A 20,273-nucleotide genomic window follows, 5' to 3' on the forward strand; every position below is an offset into this window, starting at 1 on the left:
AATAACAGGTGTTCTCAGTGCTATTGATTGCCTTTGCAGTGTGCCAGAAGAGTACTTGAGCTCACGCTGCCAGGCTTAGTTTTTTCTTTTTATTCCAAGGCAGGATACAAAAGGATCAACAGAGTCTGCCTTTTACTGATCTTCTAATTGTGGATAGGCAAGAAGTTGCGTATTTCCCTTTTAAGGTTGTAAAAATGGCCTTGTTGACTATCTCAAGCCAGGATTTTAACATACTCCTCTGCCTTTATAGTTCAAGCGCCATGCCTGCATTATACTGGATTGTAGCCTTGCTGCTGTGACCCTGTCTTTTCATTACCACATTACGGGTTTTCTTGTATGTCCAAATATAGAGGACTTCTGTACCCCAGTTACGTGCTTCTCAGTAAGCATTTACACAAGTGAGAAGGCATGATAAATAATCTTTTGGGGTGAGTATTTAAACTTAACAGGTTTATGTGTGTGATTATAAACATAAGCATATGAAATTAGCCTTTGTGTATGACTTCTATCAAAAGCTTCCTTCAAAAAGCCCACATAAGTCACAGGTTTGTTAAAGTACCACAGAACAGGACCAAGAATGAGCAATGTAGTGTTAATCGTGCATGTCAGCAGTGCAACGTTACCTCTTCCTGTGGTGGCTATCCTGTTGATGCCCAGTTAGGGATGATTCTTCCTTGGTTTTTATTGGAGAAACTGTGGATTGTAGTTTGCTAAAGGTTTTCTATAAGACTATTCATGTTTCCTGCCTACACATGTCCTACAAACAAACACCCTGTGAAGTCTGTCTCAGTTCCTTGAATCTTTGGTTAGAGGTAAGTTTAGGTATTATCTTAGAACAACAGTTTTGCGGGGATTCCACAGGTAATAGCTGTATTTACAGTGAGTAGAGGTGGCCTTGTGGTGACAGTCTAAGAGTAGAAATCACGAGGTATGAAATCTGTTCCTGCCTTTGTCCTAGACTTAGTTCTTAATATAGACAAGTCACAGCATGTCTCTGCTGTGAAATAGGGATTATACCTGCCTACTTAACAACAGTGTAAGTTTACTACCCTCTCTAAAGAAAGAAGGTTGCAAAAGAAGTGCAAAGTGCCATTTCAACTCTGTTTGCATTTGATTTGAACTCTGGATGTCCAGGGTGAAGGAAAATGAGTATTTGTTTTATTGTCTCAGACCCCTTTGGATCCAAAGTACTGCAGCTGGAAAAAGACTTTTTTTCTCACCCAAAGCTTCCATTTTTTTTTCTTCCTCCTCACGTGTTTTGAAAGCATTCTTATGTTGCTGCATCTGCCTCTGTCAGTTATGCCAATAAACTGTTTGCATGCTGGCACTTTTGAATTTTTGTCTAATATAAATTTTTTTCGGTTTCTGATACACTTTAATTTCTTCAGACCTGAGCCTTGGCTGCTCTACACGTGCAGCAGTAGAAGCTGTGGGGGCAACTAAAACCATGAACCATTTGACTGATGGCAACTGGCTTTTTGTTGTTCCTAATTAAAATATGAAAATGGGAGAGATATCCATGTTAGTGTCACTTTTCTCTTTGTATTTCTGCTCAATGGTGACCTTTGACTCTACAGACTGAAATGTTTCTGTTGCTTTATACCATTTTTGGAATTGGTATAGAGATTTTGAAGCCAGCAGGTATTTTTTTCTTTTTATTGAAATATTCCTTCGTTTGGCTTTTATGAACTTTCCCACCCAACCTGTGTTTTATTCAGCGCTGCTTTGCTTTGCTCTGCTCTTTGTATCGGTTAGGAAGTGAAGACAACAAGTAAAAGTAGTGTTCAAAACATGGAAGTGGTGATTGTACGTTTGATGCCTGTTGGAACATGTAACATACCGTGCTGTTCCCAGCTCGTCTTTTATGACTCATTAGCACCTTTTGGGAAAAGGTTGCTCCTGCTGGGCTAAGTGGACGGTGGAGGGAGGAGGGGGATCCCTCTTTAGCCTTTTCATGTGTTTTGTTTTAGTCCTCCGTATTTGTAATAGCCTGGCTTGAAGGCTAGCACCTTCCTGTGGGTGCCACTACCTATTTTTACCAGGCGTCCTTCCTTGTATTGAAGACTTAAAGCTTCATACTCTGAGATTAACAGATAAACCAATTAACAAGGCTTCAAACAGCCTCTTGATGGAACAAATCTGTTTGGGTACCTTTACACCCTGTTAGTAAATTGCTGGAAGTTTGCTTCTTATGCTTTATTTTTTCTTCTTTCTTCGGACTGTCTTGATAAGTTACCTGTTTCTGGAGTAACAGACAGCTTAACTAATTACATAAATATGAAAAATACCATGGTGCTCCTTTTTTGTAGCTTGGGGTGCCTGGTAGGAGTTTAAAATAACAAACATCCATCAATGTTGTTTTCCTGGTTCAAATGGCAACTGTTTGAAACATCTGCTGTCTAGCAGTGCGTGGATAACATACTTTATTAGAAGTCACATGTCTATAGAACTGTATCTAAGCCAGTGTGTTTTAATTTTTTTTACAACAATCTATGCTGCTAATCTTTGCTCAAAAACTAGGCTTTTGGCTGATGTTCCTCAACCTCAAAGCATGTAATTTGGCTAAAGGAAATATTTTATTCTTCAATATTTTTGTGAAGCATAGGTATGTGAAGAGCAACAAACTCTGGCATAAGCAGCCCGTCATATTATTCAGTCATTTTTCAGCTAAGCTTATTGCTATTGATCTTACGAAGCACTCCTAGATCTTGGCTATGGCTGCCTTTAGAAATGGAGGTCAGCACGAGTTAAATACAGATTTTGATCTGGTTTCTAACAGCTTTGTTTATGCTTATTTTTTTCTACCTCCTCTGTTGGTATATTAGTATAAATCACTGTAACTTGCTTGAAGGAAATGGAGCAATGCTGAATAACAACTGCTAAGATTTTGGACCTTATTTTTTTCTAATGTGTTTGTTTTAGACAACAAAAGATCTCATTGTGAGAGAGAGAGGTAATATTTAAGCATCTAGTTTAGCATTTAAAAGGAAAGGAATAACAACATGCAGAAACAGACTTTTTTCTTACTACGATAGCCAACCTCAACAGTAGATCCAATGTTTAAAAGTTTGATGTAGCAAATGGTGAGCTGTACTCTGTCGAGATTCCAGTTTATGTAGTTGCACAAATTGAGCTGTTAAGGAGTGAAAAGTCTGTCTAATAAATTTTCACAAAGCTTTTAGTTGTGAAGAGACAAATATAAATATTTGCGGTTGTGAGGAACACATCAGTGGGGTAAGATGGAATAATACAGTCTTTTGTTTGCCTCTTTCAGTGGTTTTGAAGCACCACAGAAATGTAAGTATTCATCATAATTTAACAAAAGGCAATATCTTGGTTTTTCACCTAAGTTCAGGTCCTACAGTCAGAATGAGTTGAATTCAGAGGAGGAGAAGGATGCATGGGGGGGATAGTTTTCAGCTGCCTTTATGTTGCCTAGGGCTGGTTTTTTTGGTTTTGTTTGTTTGTTTCCTCAGTGTGTGATATTGCAGTAATCTTTGGCCTCTACCCGAGAAGTGATTGTGATGCTCAGAGATCATCTTTCCGCTGTACTGACAATACACTTCATCTCCCTTCAGCTTCCCCTTGAGCATCAGAAAGCAGTAACACCCTGACGGTGAAGGGTCTCGCAGCCAGATTGCCACTACTTTTCTGTACAGCAGAATCTTTCCAGGTGATTGCTGCTTTGGTGAACTTGCCAGTTATAATTCACCGTTGCCTCTTAAGCCTGTGCCTTCTGTTTCTTGTCAGCTACTCCTTTGGCTGAGAAGGAGGAGTGAGGAGCTGAAATTAATTCTGTCTCTTCCTATATATGAACATTCAGCCCTTGTCATGACATCTCTGGAAGCGTTGGCATTACTCTCATTAATTGGTTAATCCTAATGATTCTAAATACTTACAGATTAAGTATCACGGTCAGTAACAGTACACAGCTGTACTAGATCTGGCCCGGATGGAGCTCATTTTCTTCATAGCAGCCCATATGGTGCTGTGTTTTAGACTGGTGACCAAAACACTGTTGCTGACACACCAGTGTTTTAGCCACTGCGGAACACTGCTTACACACCATCAAGGCCTTCTCTGTTTCTTGCTCTGCCATCCTTGTTAGGTTGGGAGGGGACACAGCTGGGGCAGCTGACTTGAATCAACCAAAGAGCTATTCCATACCACCTAACCTTCCATGCTCAGCCATAAAATGGGGTGGGGGTCCGGTGGCGAGGGCAGGGGGGTGAGTTTTTCCAAAGTAGCGGTTGCTCGGATACTGGCTGGGCATCTGTCTGCTGGTGGTGACTGCCCTTGCATCACTTACTGGGGGGGAGGGTATGAGGGTGTGTTTGTTGTGATGTCCCCCCCTCCACTTCAACTGTCTCTGTCTTGACCCACACTTTTTCTTGCTTTTGCCCTTCCGATTCTCTCCCCCATCCCTCTGCAGAGGGAGTGAGCGAGCTTTCAGCCGGGGTCAATGCACCACAGCTTTATTTCAGAATTTCCCCTGTAACAGGTGCATGAGTACCTATTGCTGGTCAATAAAGGTTCAAGCATTGCTTAAACATTGTAGTGTATTCAATCCGGTAGCTGAAATCAGACCAAATTCTTGGATTAAGCTGGGATTAACTTCTAGCATAGTCTATGCAGTAGCAAGGATCTGAAAACTAAGATTCTCAAATTCAATGTTTTGCTTGTAGTTTAGTGATTATTCAAACCTGACTGAAATATTTAACCTTTTAGTTTCAGTATCCTCAACTATGAAATGATAATTTTGGTAACACTGACTGAATTCTTAAGTGTGTGGTAGTAGAAAGGTGGTAATGCTGAAGGTAGGAGTGTTTATAAGGATCCTTTATTTCTTAGGAATACCAATAATTATTATTCTTGGATTTTTTTTTTTTTTCTGAATAAGAAAACATTCTTGGGAGAGCTCCATGAATTCTCAAGTTTGTCTTCATCTTGAGACATTTGACAGCAACGCTAAATAACATTGGAGCTATTGTTAGAAGGGAACCTGATATTGTTGTTGTTCCACTTAAATGGAGTTGTGCGAGGAAACGCCAGCTCTCCTATTGAGGGAAATCAATCGACTGGAAGACTTTTTGGTTTCTTGCATTACTAGCTGCCAAACGAATGAGAAGAACTGATTTAATCCAAGTGTGACAGCTTACTCCAGAAGTGTCTGAAGGAGTGAAACGTAAATGAATTGTCCTTTGCAGGGGAAGTTTCTGAGATGTAAATCACAAGTGGGAAACATCAGTTTTGAGCTGGTAGATTTTCTATACGTAGACAAAAGCCTGTATCTTTTAAAAGATGATTAAATTAATGTAAAGTGAGGCAATACAACATTTCACTTACAGTATTAAGAGAGAGAAAGAGCAGTTAGTTTGGATCAACTGCATTTCATGGAATTCAAAAGAAATTTTATTCTGTTTCAGGAACTTCTCACTGTTCCTTTTACCAGATCTTTCACTCGCAGATATGCTGGGTAGATAGTATATGGCTTAATTCACTCACAAAATCAGAGGAATTAGCAACTTTGATTGACTTCAGTGACAAAATACCTTGACATTGAACTGCTTTTTAAAATTTGGGTTTCTTGGAACTGTTAGCTTGACTTGTGTATTTCAGTTACTTCAATTGAAATTAATTTTTGGGCCAGGGACTTAAAGCAAAACAAAAAAAGGAAATGATGTTAATGAAAACTGGGGAGGGGAATCACTACTTAAATTTAGATGGTAGAAATTCACATAGACAGACCAGTCTGTAGGTTTTGAAGATTCACTGCAGTTGGGTAACATTAAATACCTCCTGTTTAAGTCATACTAGCACAATTTTTAGACATGTTTCTGTTTACTTCTGTGGCAGGTGTGAGATATTTACCATTTAAAAGTAAATAAAGAACCCAGGAATATTTATGTAAAATCAGCAGTGTTTAAAATCTTGGTACTTTGTACAGGTTTTAGCGCTTCAAATTCCCTCTTCAGCTTAATGAGGTGTAATATGAAACTCTGTATCCTAAAGTACAGGGTAGAGCTTCCTGTAAACAAAGAGCTTTGGGATGCATTGGCATGAAAAATTATGGAATTAAAGGTAGGATTGTTTGGCTTAGACTGTTAAGATAACAAGTGCCTGGCTGATGAATACAGCTAAAAGGAAGTTTCACTACTTTTCATGTACGCTAACTAGACATAGTGTAGGAAGTGCATCAAAACAAATATAAGTTTTATAATCTACATTCATTATTAATTTTGTAACAGCATTCACTTGACTGTAGCAAATTTCCTGAGGATTAAGGACCCGATGGAGTTAATTGGTTCCTCCCAGTAAGTCTCTAATCTTCAGGGAGTTGGTTTCAGGGCTTATCCTTAATTTCATTGGATTCAGTGAATTTGTATTCTGTGTGGAGGGAGGAAGGATGAACACAATCTTGGCAAAGTTTCAGTAATGTCAGTGATTATCTCCAAATATCTGTGCTCCAATATCAGCAACTAGTTAAACAAACTCTGCTGTGTACCTTTCTGCCATAGTAGTCAGGAACTGCATGTTGTGGTATGGCTGTATTTCTCTGCAGATGCAGTGTGTCTCACACAGGGAAAGTGGTTCCTGCTTGTGGCTACTATAATTTATCATATAAAAATAATAATAAAAAATTATCATGTATTTCCAGAAATGTTAACTGCAGATTTCACTCTGTGCCCTTTTTTGCTGCCGGCACTACAGAACAGAGTCCTCACCCAAGCTGTCTCAAATCAGAATGAGCTGGGCAAGGCTTCAGACTGCCTGGTCCATTACATGCTCATTGGACAACCAGTTCATTAAAACTGGGGCAAGTGTTCCATTAAAACTGAGACAAGTCCCAGAAACACAAGCCAATGACTTCAGCTAAATGAGTCCATGCAATTTTTAGTTGGTATTTTTAAGGTCAAGAAGAGTAGAAGTTCCAGTATTTCTTGCCAGGTCCCATTTAAAGGGCAGCTTCTATTTCTGTATGAATGGAAGTTCTGGTAGATCAGCAGTCTTTAGAGTAGATGGTGGGAGCTTTGGGCCAACTGTGTTCCTTTGATAAACTGGTTGGAAGAAGGCAATTTCACCCAAGGGAAACTTGGTTTTATGGCTGCTTCATAATCCTAACTGTGGTTGTCTTTAAAACAGATAATTATATAGTTGTGGTACCCAAAATGTACTAAGTGTTTTGAAGTCCTTACTATGAAAAATAACTCAGATACGTGAAAGGTAGAGGAAATATAAATATGTAGTGAGTATGATGATAGTAAAAAAAAAAAAAAGAAAATACTTGATAAGTAGGTAACTGCGTGAGGTGAAGTGGGTTCTGTGGTTTTCTTGGGTTTGGGTTTTTGACTTTTTTTTTTTTGGTATGTGAGAATGGCCAGATTGGGAAGAAACTTCAGGCATATTGACGAAAGAAAAAGGCGTTTCAAATGAGGTTATGAGTGACAGAGATGAAGAAGGGAGTTCAAGGGAAGAGGACTGCATGAATGGCTGATTCTGTAAGAAGGACTGGCAGAGGAAGTGTGCTTGTTTGTCATCACTTTCCCTCCCTTTTCCTCTTCCTCTTCTCATCAGCAGTGATTTTCCTTCAATCTCGTTGATCACTCACAGCACCTGGAAAGATGCTGGTAAATAGGCAGAAAGCTGCTTACTTTTTGCCTGGCATTTGTCTTTAGCACTGAGCTTTTCTGGGCTCCCAATAAGGACGGTGTTGTTGTCCAAGCAGGAACCAGGTCTTGGCAGGCTCCAGAGCTGTCATGGAAGATTCCTAGCAGGAGGAGAGTGCGGGGAGGGTGTTAATCTCTTCAGGATTTCTGGCCCCAGAAGCTACTTGTTTTATGGAAGTGATTCTAAAGCTTTTCCTCTTTCCTTTATGGGCAGGATTTGCAAGTGACCTGACATATTTTGAAGTATTTCATTTTTCAGACAAAACAGGAACTGTTTTATCTCTAGATAATATCACTGTTGGCATCAGAGACGAGCTTCATTGCTGGTATAAGCAGGTGCAACTGTATTGACTTGAGAGAAGTTGCACACATATTTGCCAGAGGTGAATGTCTCCTGTTTCCACCCACATAACAGTTGGGTAAGTAATGATGCACACAGTTCTCATAAGGGGATTATAGCAAAGCCACAATGGAGTTTATTCAGTTTTGATAGAATCAAGTGACTTCACTTTGTAGGCTGATAATGCGATTTACTACCATACCAGGGATTCAGGTCTGAACCCGATACAACTCCTTTCACTTGTGCATACAAAGCATTTGACTGAGTTTGAGATACGTGTTTTCTGTCAGCTCATTTATGAGTTATTTAGTGCAGGCATGTTTAGGATCAACCATCCAAGGTCCTCTTGTGTTTAAAAGGGACTAAATTAAGAGCTTGTGATGCAGCAGTTTTTACTGGCATGGAGTGTATACAGGGGTGAAAATAAAATAATAAACTTTTCTGCAAGCATGTCTTAAGTCATATTGGTGTGTTTATTTGGGACTCAGTGTGAGGGGGTAGGCAGGGGGGCTTGTCTTTCCCAGGCTCTGTACACACTTCATTAGGGTTACTTTATTTATATTACAAGGTCAAATGTGATCTTGGTGGACAGGCCTCCGACTTAAACAGAAATTCCCTTGATTGTTAGTGAGATTTTCTTTTTTTCTCCCTCCCAAGTCACTTTCTGATGTCTGGCCTGATTGAAAACAGGCAGAAACTGGCACGGAACAATATTATGTCATCCTTTGCTTATATTTCCTACCCACTCATTCTTTATTTTAATGTTATATGAGGTCTTCAGCAGAGTGTGACATATTGTTATAATTACATCATTTGGAAATGTGTTTATCCTCAGGAGTCATAATTTGATTTAGGAACTGTTTTCCCTGCTTTCAGTCTGTTATTCATAGCATGGCATGACCATCAGGCTTCTGCAGCAGGACTTGACACACCACTTTAAATATTTGCAAACCAAAACACAAGAATCCATTGATGCATGTGGGGAGGAAAGAAGGAAGGGGACATGATTTAAGATTCGATAAAATTCTTGCAGGTTGAATAAACTCTAATAATATTGTGGTAGTTTCTGTGTAGAGTATTAATTAATTCATATCTCTTTGCCATATAAACAAATGCATTTTTATGAGTGTTTTTATATGTTTCTGTAGGGTGCTTGTAATGGAACTGCACGCCTGGCCCTTGGCCTTGTGCAACGGGAAGCAACAGCTCTTGAGCATGTTTGTTAAGAAAATTGCTGTGAGTTTTAGCCATGGTTTTTGATGCCTGCAGAAAAACATAGTTAATTAGAACACAGAAGTTAAGGAAACTTCAGAGTAGTGTTCAAAAGCATTTCAGGATCTGCCCTATGCATTGAACAGCTGTGTAAATGTGGGAAACTGCCATTTTTATGATGATAAGAAGCAGAGTCCCATGATGTTCATCAGGCGTGGAAGAGCTGCCACCAGAGCTATCAAGACCCTCCAGAGATGTGAAGTTCAGACTCAGTCCACGCTTTTGAGGCTTGCTGTTACACAAAACGTATGTATCATGCGAATATACCCAAAGGCCCAGGAAAAAAGTACGAGGTGTGCCTTTAGAAAGAGTAAACTAGAGCTGTTCTCGCAGCATTATGTTGCTGTCTCTGGTGATCGTTAAGGATCATTAAACTGTTTGCTTTTAAACTTCCTGCTTAATAAATAGTTGTTGTTTTTTATATTTATATAAACAAAACGAGAGAGGGAACTTCAAAACAAATAAATGAATTAAGGCCCACTAATCTCATCTTTTGTAACTATACTCATGTGAAAGAAACTGTGTAGGGCCATATCCAGGATTGTGTTTTGTTTTGTACCAGATTATTAGAGCATTATACATGTGTATCTCACTTACGTTTTCCTTCAAGGAAGAAACATTTACCACATCTTGATCAAAACCTAGTGTCCATGCATGGAAGAAAGGAGTATGGCTTAACTCTTGCTGCACTTGATTCTTAACTGTGCCCGATACCCGTGTCTGAGCACTGAGCCTGGGCAGATCGCAGCTGGCAGCTCCTGACTTCCTGTTTTTCAAAGATACCAGGCCTGATGTAAAGAAAAGTCATCTAGGGACTCTGCAGAGTGTTCCTAAAACACATACATCCCTCATGGGAGTTTCAGCTGCTCTGCTGGCCTGACTCTACTATCAGCCTGCGCAACTGTCAGTGAGAGTCCATCTCTGTTCACAAAAATTTATTCCTAAGAGTAAGAGTTGTTGCTTTACGCAAAAAGCAATGATAGGACTGTTTGCTACCTTTGTCCCATTATCCTCAGGGAACAGTAGTGTTTATTGGGGTCTAAAGAATGGGCCCCTCAGGGAGAAATAAAAGTTACATTCACGCTTTAGATCTGCATTTCCTCTTCTGAGTGCTAATTTTAGTCGTGGACTTGGGGTCCACTGGTTTGGTGTACTTGCACCATCCTTTCCAGCTCCTCTGCGGCCCCGCGTTCAGAATGGGGGAGTGAGGGAGACTCATTTCAGCAGGCCTTGCTGTTGCAATCTAAACTGCTGAATCCCATGAGCATAAAAGCATACACCTTGGTGAACTTTAGGTCAATAATCTTAGTTTCTGACATTTTCCAGTCTTTTAAGCTATTAACAAATTATATAAATGTATTTTTTTTTATATTCTGCTTAGCAGGCACTTTGAATTTGTTGGATCATCTGAATTTCTAGATTCTTCATCAACTCAGGCACACATTGAAGTTCCTCTTACACTATGTCAAGCTCCTTCTAATAGGGTATGGTTTTGCAGCTTGGATTTGTTTTATGTCTAAGCACAGGAAACAAATTCAGGGACTTTTATTATCTCACTTGTTTTTCAGTGTACTCTTGCTCACACTGCTTTTGCAGTGGGTTTCAGAGTTTTGCTGGAGATACTTGTTCATGAGATTTCCGAGTCATAAACTGATTCACTGAAGAACTTCGTCCCGTATCTGCATGGAGAAACTCCACACAGTCCTGTTTTTCTTCTGTCAGAGCCTTGCAGTCCAGGTGCAGGTTTTTGAATGGGCTTTGCTTTTGTATTTCTTGGAAAATGTACAAAAGGTGTTAGGGTAATAATTTTGTTTTTCTTGTACTGATTGCTTCTAGGCACTTCCTGCATTCTGGAAAAAATTCCTCTTGCCCTGTATTCTTATGTTTCTCCTCTGGCTTTTGTCTGTTCTTCACTGTCAGTTCAAACCGGTGCTGTAAATTACCTCTCTTTCTTAAACTAGCATTTTGCTTTTTTATTTTTCACTTGGGAGATTGGTGTGAAAAAGGTGACCGGTTTCAGACTAAAGCTTGACGTGCTTGTATTAAATCTTGACTATATCTCTAAAGCCAGAGAAAATTAGTTATTCACAGTCATTCTCACAGGGAAAACTTGAAATGATTTTGAGAGTTACATAACAATGAAGTGCAGCACAGCTGCTGGAAAAGAGCTGGCTGGAGGCTGGCATTAATAATACGGATGTTATGCTGGGTGGGAACAAGTGCGCTGCTTAATCAAGAATTCTGTTCTGACACTGTGGAATAACATCAGTGGATAAGAATGTTAAAGAGAAGTTGTCGAAATTAAGTGTCGGTATCTTGAAATAAGTTTTTTTTACAATGGCAAATAATTAAATTGAAAATTAACATCAGTGTCATTGAAACTAACAGAATCCTACTATATTTGAGTTTCTTATGTGAAAAATAAACCTTTTGTAAACAACCTCCTGCTCCCCCCCCCCAAACTCTTAAATAGGTTTTCTCCTCTGGCTTTGTAGCCCCACCTATTTTAAAAGGATGACTGTTCAGGATTAGTGTAGTGATCTTTTAAGTATTCTGATGTTTAAAAGAGATATCTCAGCATATTGGTTATTTGATTAATGACTGACTTCCAAATGAAAATTATAGTAGCTCAGATCCTTGAGCTTAAACTCTCCCTCAAAGGTTTTGTTTACAGGCTAAGGGACCATGAACAAAACAGTTTCTCTGAGGCTCGTTTTTGTCTTGGTTAAAATGGGACACTGGCGTCCTCTTTAAAAAACTACACTATTAAATAGCTGTTAGCTAAATGTACTCTGTAATGCGATAGTGCATTTGCTATGAAGTCATCGAACTTTTCTTGCTCCTTTGCATATCAATGTGAAGTTTATTCTGCTCAAATCTTAAATCTGCCAAAAATGTGTTTCATCTCAAAATATTTTTTCTAAATTATTTTCCTCTATGAAGTGGTGGTTTATATTAACATATGTAGAATTTGTCATTGTCACCTCATTTCTGCTGTGCTTGCTTGTGATAGAGTACTTAAAAATTACTTGCTGGGGATGTTTAATGGATTTCATGGTCAGAGTGGGTCAGCGAAGAGTGGGGTTATTTTGGTGTAGTTTTTTTTCTTGTCTCTGATTTCTGGAGTTAGATTCATGTTTATAGGTTGTAAAGTTGTAGCAAGTAATGTTAGATGAGATATGGTTATGGGAAGAGATTATGAAGAATGTGAAGAAATGTTCAAGTCACGGAATGAGTTGCAGATCTCACTTCTTCCTTTTGAGATAGGTGCAGATACGCTTTTGCTATAGTCAGCTTGTATGTATTGACCAAATCAATCTCTTGTGAAACAGTTCACTAAAATAATTTGTGGTTATATGAAACTTAATTTGATCTCCTGAGTCTCGTTGATAAATGCATATCTCTGAGCAGAAAGATTGTCTAAAGTTAACAAAACTGTTCATTTTTTTTAAAAAGTATTTTAAAATAAACCTTTATATTTGTCCATGTCAACATATTTTCTATGTTTTGCATTAAGGCAGTGTAATTATTAGGTAGCAAAAGGGGGGGACGTTAGCTGCTTTCTGTTCATAAGTTGCTTGAGAAACCTGTAGTTTCTAAAGGTAAAACAACTAGCCACTAGAAACTGAATTTCACTACCTTTCAAAATTAAGCCTAAGGCTCCCTTCAGGTTCAGATTATCACTTTTCCTGTACATACCTACTTCACATAGAAGTGTTCTGGTATTTGCAAAGTTTTTTTTGAGGACAGTATTTCGAAAGCACTAAGGAAGAGCAAAGTATTAATGTTGTTCCTGAGATGTTTACCTCATGGAAGAATACACTGAACTAACAAATGTTGAAGAGGAATCTGTCCAAAACCCCAAGCTTTTCAGCCTTGTGTTTATTGTCATCCTCAGGCTCTTGGCTAATTTCTAATTGTGTGTAATGTCTCAAACCCAGGGCTCTAATTCAGAGGTAATTATCATGTGATCAAGCTGTAGTTGTTATTTTAGTGCAGATTTGGGAAATAAAAGCTGACAGCTGTGTTCCAGCTGCATTTCAGCTGCACTGCATTAAAAAAATAGACTGGAGGAGCAGCAGCAGCTTTGCATTTTTTTCCATCATTGCTGAGCTCGGTGAATTTGCCTTATCTGGTTGCCCTGTGAAATATTTGCCATGTGTCTGTGGAGCCTAAATAAATAAAACAGGAAAAGAAGGTTCAGTAAATAGATGGAAAGATTGTAAGTAGTAGGCTGAACACGCAAACACATGTATGTGCATTTGGCTCGGCTGAATACATAAGAGAACAGCTATTAATTCCTCCTAGACTTTTGTGATGGGTGGATCAGAGGTTACTAAAAAGGTCAGTTCCCTTAAAAAAACCAAGTTCAAGATACATTCAGTGACCTCCCTGTCATGTCTTATTAAAAACTGTCATATATCTGATATATAGAAAACAGATTTAAAACTTGTACTAGCCTGTGATTTTTCTAGAAGGACAGCATCAGCTAGTTAGGTCATTAATTGCTAAAGCCACAAACTCCATTCCTCTAGACATGAATGAAGTTCTTTAATGTTTGAGACACATAGGTGCATGTTTATATACCCTTAATACAGAGTCCTGAGAGAAACAGAGCGTGTAAAAAAAAAAAAAAAAAAAAAACAACAAACCAAACAAGTAAAAGCAAAGCTGAGAGTTGGAGCTGTAACTGATTGCTCTGTAAAAATGCAGAGTGTACAAGCTCTGCAGATGAAAGCTGAGATACACTGACAATTTGGGCTTCCATTATAAAATTTAACTTTTCCTTCCATTTAGAAGTATTTGATCATCATAGGGATAATATTTTTCAAAAGTTGCCAACTGATTCAGGAGCTACTGATGTTAAGGCAATGTCCTGTAGGCTGTAATTATTTTGATGCAAAGTTTTCTTGAACTGCTGTTTCTCAATTTTCTCTCCGATCTCTCCAGCGCAAGAGAGTCTGTTTTCTAGAGAAAATAAAGATGGCATTCCTTTGGGCTGCTCTCATGTGAGAGCAAGTAGTCCAGAAGAAGAAAGAGCACCATGGCTCAGCTTTGGAACATGGCTGATGAATGATTGTGTGTCTCATTTTTCTTCTTGGAATCCTGTAATTTATCATCAAAACTGCAGAATATTGAGGCTTGAATCAATGAAAGATATAAGTAGCCTTGTAGTCATCTTCTAGTGCCATCTTTAACTGATGTACCACTGCATTAGCGAGGTGGGTGTTGGTCTCTTCTCCCAAGTAACAAGTGATAGGACAAGAGGAAATGGCCTCAAGTTGTGCCAGGGGAGGTTCAGATTGGATATTAGGAAAAATTTCTTCACTGAAAGGGTTGTCAAGCATTGGAACAGGCTGCCCAGGGAAGTGGTTGAGTCACCATCCCTGGACGTATTTAAAAGACGTGTAGAAGTGGCGCTTAGGGACATGGTTTAGTGGTGGACTTGGTAGTGCTAGGTTAATGGTTGGACTTGAGGATCTTAAAGGTCTTTTCCAACCTAAATGATTCTATGATTATTTGAGCACAGGACTTGAAAAGAAATGTTGCTTGTTGAAATTCAGGAGCAATGGCGTGAGCAAGTGCTTTCAGGTTAGGGAACAAGTGAACCGTGTTGATAGGTGGTATATGGTTGACAGTTGAACAACTTTGAACTTTGAGTGAGGTTGATGAATAATGTCCACAAGTAGCATTTACATTAATATCATGACTGGGGTTCTTGGCAGCTGAATGGCTGCTTCTGCGTCTTTCTTTGCTGGAGGTTGCAAGAGGCATCTGCAGTGGTGCTAATGGGTGAAAAAAAGTGGTATAGCTTAAGTTACCCCTTTCATGTACTCATTAAGCACTCCTAAGTCATGCCTGTTAACACAGAAAAATGTGGCAGCTTTGAAACTTGCATGGTTTAATAACAAAATAATTTATTAAACCAAAGACACTTTTCATGGAATTTAAACTGACTGGTTCCACAGTACATGAAGCTCCCTTTTTTGAGAATTGTTGCATCTTCTTTCAGAAAATTGTTGCATTTTTTTCATAATTTGTAGCTTGAATTGCTACAATGAATCTTAAGGGACTCACAGTTGGCTTTTTTTCCATGTAAATTCTAGAGTTCTTCTAACATGTGTTTCATATTTAATAAGTTGTAACTATATTTTTCTGATCAACATCTCTAGTCTCAACTAAGAGAAGCATTATGGCGATCCCATCTTCTGAGTTAGATTTGTGATTGACCTATTTGTCTTTCTCATGCTCGTTATTTCCTGCCTAAAAGGCTAATTAACTTCTTATAGACAACATCATGCTGAATTCTAGTTAATTTATTTCAACAAAAACTGAGATTTAGCTCTGTGTTGACGAATATTTTACTGGGGGATTTTTTTCTTTATTTTTATATACATATATTTTAGTAAGAGCTGGTTTACTGCAAGAGAAAAGCATTGGTTTGTGTCTGGGAGCAGTGGTGTTCTCTGTAAACTGTCTTTTGAATGCCACCCAGAGGACAGAAAGTTAGTGATTAGAAAATTGACGGGGAGGGGATTGTACCCATCAAACTGAAGAATTAAAGAGCATACACATGACATTCTGTACAGAGTGTACATATACCGGCATGATAGAGTTTGTGCTTCCATAAAAACATGTGAAAACGTAAACTCTATACATGGAAAAAGGCTATAAGGCTTCATTCAGTTCTACTTTTTTTCCTTTCCTGTCCCAGTCAGTCCAAGACTACACCCAAAATTGTGCTGCAAACCAAAATATCAATCAGACATTTATACAGATTGTAATGGAGTCCTATCTAACTTTGTAGCTATTTTGGAAAACTTTCAACAAAAGATAGATTTCAGAAGTGAGGCAAAATGGTTGTAGTTGAAATGCTAGAGCCAGCTAGACTCAGTGCATTTGGGTGGAGGCAAAATGCATATTTAGATGGGAGACTCCCTACATGCTGTGGAAAAATACCAAAAGGGATAGCTGCAGATTTCTTAAGGTAATTGAATGCTCTGTTTTTTGACAACATGACCTAGACATAATTTTCAAAAGTGATTCAGGTCAGAAACCCCAAATCTTTTAAGTCAGTGAGATGTTGCAAATTAAGTCCATCAACCACTTTTTAAGAGTTGAATTCTTCAGCCATTTACGGCCTTGTGTTGCTGAGCAGAGCAATGTCCATAACCTCAAGGAAGTGTGTACTGAAAAGCCTGGCAACGTAGGCTAAGTCTATCAAGTATAGAAGCCAGTCTTATGACAGTCCATTAGTGACAAACTAATACTGGAGTTCTCGTACAGCCCTCAAACTCCAGACTGAAGTTCATAGTGGATGGATGCTATGTTTCTTCGAAACTTTCGTCATCTACGGCGGTTTCTCTTTTTGAAGGCTTATGCATATTTCATGGTAGATTAGCTGAAAAGCGGGAGCAGCCTGTCTGACCTGAAAGAACACATCTTGTTGTGTTGGGATTTTAATGAATATGTTGCAGAATATTCTCCAGCTGTTGCTCTCGAGAGGAAAATTATCAGGGTCTGTTAAGAAGGCAGAATTATTTTCTAAACCACCAAAATATGTGCTTTGATACCAAGTAGATAAGTAAACAGCTTATGAGTGGAGCTTAACAGAAACAATTGCAATATGACAGATTTGCAATCGGAAGGTGGAAAATTCCTTAAATTTGTTTAGATCTGATATGACAGGAGAGCTTTTAGTGGAGTAGAAGGACACAGTTTCTTATGACTTTACTGAAATTTGTCGTGATTTCACTGCAGCTTTGGGGAAAGTGTGTGATGATCAAGTCGGTCAATACAAGTGTTGGTAATATTTTTGTCTGCTCATTGGGTACTGAAGCACTTCTGTGGGTAAAATCCTTGATGCACAATCTAAGGAATTATCCGTGTAGTCTTGTCAACATACTTCATTCTACTTTTTCGTCTTGCTGCATGTTGTCTGTTATGCTCATTTATTGCATTTCATTTCTAATTACACTGTAAACTCATTGTGGATGACTCTTTGTTTATACAGATGTTTAGATAACAGCATAAAGCAATGTTGTTCCTTGTCGACTCCTTTTACTCATGTATAATGTAGATATTGTATTCTGCTTTTCAGATCACCTGAGTTCCAATACAGTTTTCAATTTTGTCTGAACATAAATCGAGGCCTTCAAAACTGTTCTTTGATCTCAGCATGTGTAACACATGGAGTGAAAGGTTCTACCTTCAAAAGTCAAAAGGTCAGTCAGGCAGCCAGTTCCTAAAAGATCGTTCCTCGTTATCACGTGACAATATGCTGCTGCTATTTATTTTATGAAAGTGCATAGAAGCCTGAAGATCGGGATATTTTTGCATTTGGAATGAATGAGAACTCACCTCAAAAGAAAATACAGTTTAAGTAGTCAAGATAGGCAAGGTAGAAAAATAGGAAAGCCCCATGTACTGTGTAACAGCCTAATATAACTAAAGCAGCTGCTTTTGCTCATAAAAGGCCTTGTCACATTGGAGTTTTTACCAGGATATAGCTGATGTTGCTGCTGTTGTTGAAGATGACGTCTAAGCTGTCTGTTTGCATGACTTAATTCTTTGGTTCAGTGCCGATTCAGTTTAAAAGAAATTTGAAGTATTTATGTGTGGGTGCGTGGACATTGATAGCTAATGGAGATTATTTGGTGTTGGCAACATCAGTAAATTTTTAAAGTCGATACAGCCTAAATTCCAACGTTGTCAAAGAGATTGGTGGTGGGCTGGAGCGATTTTGACACAGTGCTGTGAGGACTGCGTCTAGAATTAAGGAATATGTCAGCCTTCTGTGCAGAACTGGCATGTCAGATGCTGTTCTGTAGAAAATATGTATGTGAGCATAGGGCTTAATAGTACGAGATGATCCATGACTTGGTTTAAAAGCAGATGGGCTTAGCAAATGTTTGAAGCCGGAATACGAAGGAGCAAGCTAGGATATAGATCAGCACTAGAGTATTTTTTCAGGGCATTAATTTAGGAAGAGGGATTCTTGGGTCCAGTTTGACAGAGCTAGGAAGAAAAAACGTTCAGAAGAGAGAAATAGATACAGATACTTCTCTGTCTGCTATAGTCTTTTTCATACCTTATGTATTCCATCCTTCCATTGCTGTTCAGTAACATCAAAGAAGCCCCTAGGTAATTGTTTGTGGAGGGCTTTTTCCTTCCAATATTCACAAGCTAGATGACATAGTATCCTAGAGACAGTAGTGATTTTTCTTTAGGTGCAAATGAATCATAGTAATTAAAAGGAACGATTCTTTTCAAAAAACCTGCTTTAAGCTGCAGTATGTCAAATAGCTAGTGGAGAATTATGACGATTTCAGTCAAGGTAATGTTTTCCATTTCACTGGCTTTCTTAACATCTTTTTAAAATGTGAGAGACTCCATTATCACAGGATTTGACATTAGAATTTTGAATGCTTTGGGAAGCAGATGAGATAAAATGAGTTGCTTTGTAAATTTGCTATAAAGCTGTATTAAATCTTGAAAAATTATGAGATCAGTGGATATATAACTAAGGAAGAGCAGCTTAAGCTTTCTGAGAGTGTTGCTTAGCTTAATCTGCAATAATACTGCACTTGTGGGAGAGGAACCTGATATACACCATCTCCCCCCCAGGTGGGGAAAAAGGTGGTTTTATCACATAAGCATTCAAGTTTGCCCACGTTGCAAACATTGCACAGTGTCAACACAACTTTTTGCCCTACTGAAGAGTACTGAGGAGGGAAACTGGAGCGGTTGCACTAGAAATCTTTAGTCATCTTTTTACTTTAAAGCTCTCAGGACACTGTACAACAGTGGATAATAAAGTATGATGAACTGAATACCAAAAACACTTCATAGAAGCAGATTGGATTTCTACATGGTCGGGGCAGTGGTCCAGCAACACTTTGTTGAGATGGTTCAGAGCAGCAGAGTCCCCCTGGCTGCTACTCCTTTACGTAGTCCGTGAATAGCTCTCCACTTGCCTGCTTTTCTGAGGAGTTGAGTTGGAAGGGACTCTAGTTCTCCTGGTTTTGTGCTTTTTGAAAGTATTATATCAAAGGTTTGGGTGTAAGCTGCTGTTAGCCAGATCTCATCCTGTGAAGCATTGTGGCTTTCCTCAGTCACTGTGTTTCCCTTCTATTTGTTTCTGCGAGATCCTGATAGCATGGGCAGACCGTTGCTGCATATTTAGCTGGAACAGCACAAGAAATTACCCCCAACGTTGCTTATTATTATCACCAAGTTGGCAAACAGATGGCATAAATACCCCTTGGACCATTCATCACAAAGTCATCTGGGTTAGCGTAAGTGGCTAATACATGTGAGTTTGCACTGAAGCAGATGCAGAGGACTTACATCACCTGATCTGTTAAACCAGCTGTAGAGGTGTAATAGCCACTGACAGAGGTTAAACTGCTTTCCTTTTTCCAAAAGACAGGATTTGTCTTTGTCCTAATCTAACACGGACCTGTGCTTCCTCAGCTTTCTGACTTGTGAACAGAGTGTAGAATAGCGCAGTAAAAACTAATTCTACTGTCATTCATTTCTCTGTGCCCTGTTGGAGTGTGCCCGTCTTACAATGGGGAAGATTTTTTCCCAGTTATTGGACAACTCTTATATAATAAAATAGCGTAGAAATAATTCCCAGATAGGAGTTTATCCTGAGTATTGAAAGCTGTGTTATATTTTTAATTACAGACAGTATTTTTATGGATCACTAGTATTTAAAAGACACAATTTATTTGTTTTTAGGTATCTGGAAGAAGTATTATTGCTTATGCAGCTGAAGTTAAACTATGATCTGCCCTGGGGAGAATTTGGGTACAAACCAAGATTTCATGGCATTTTGTAAGAAGAGACAGGGATGACCTCAACCCGTTGCTCAGGACAAGCATTATTGTGCCAAGTAATGTTAGTGATTGCTGTTCACAGAGCTGCTGCTGTATTTGTTTGGAGTATTCACACAATGTCTTCCATCCCATTTAACAGACTGATTTTAA

General features: G+C 38.8%; 1 protein-coding gene across 1 annotated transcript in view; it reads left to right on the forward strand.

Annotated features, from left to right (window-relative positions):
• Positions 1 to 20,273, forward strand: part of RAD51B (RAD51 paralog B) — a 411,873-nt gene that overhangs the window by 94,209 nt on the left and 297,391 nt on the right. The gene's annotated exons all lie outside the window — the stretch shown is intronic.

This window comes from Pygoscelis adeliae, unplaced genomic scaffold (genome assembly GCF_000699105.1).
Source record: "Pygoscelis adeliae isolate BGI_AS28 unplaced genomic scaffold, ASM69910v1 Scaffold356, whole genome shotgun sequence".
Lineage (NCBI taxonomy): Eukaryota > Metazoa > Chordata > Aves > Sphenisciformes > Spheniscidae > Pygoscelis > Pygoscelis adeliae.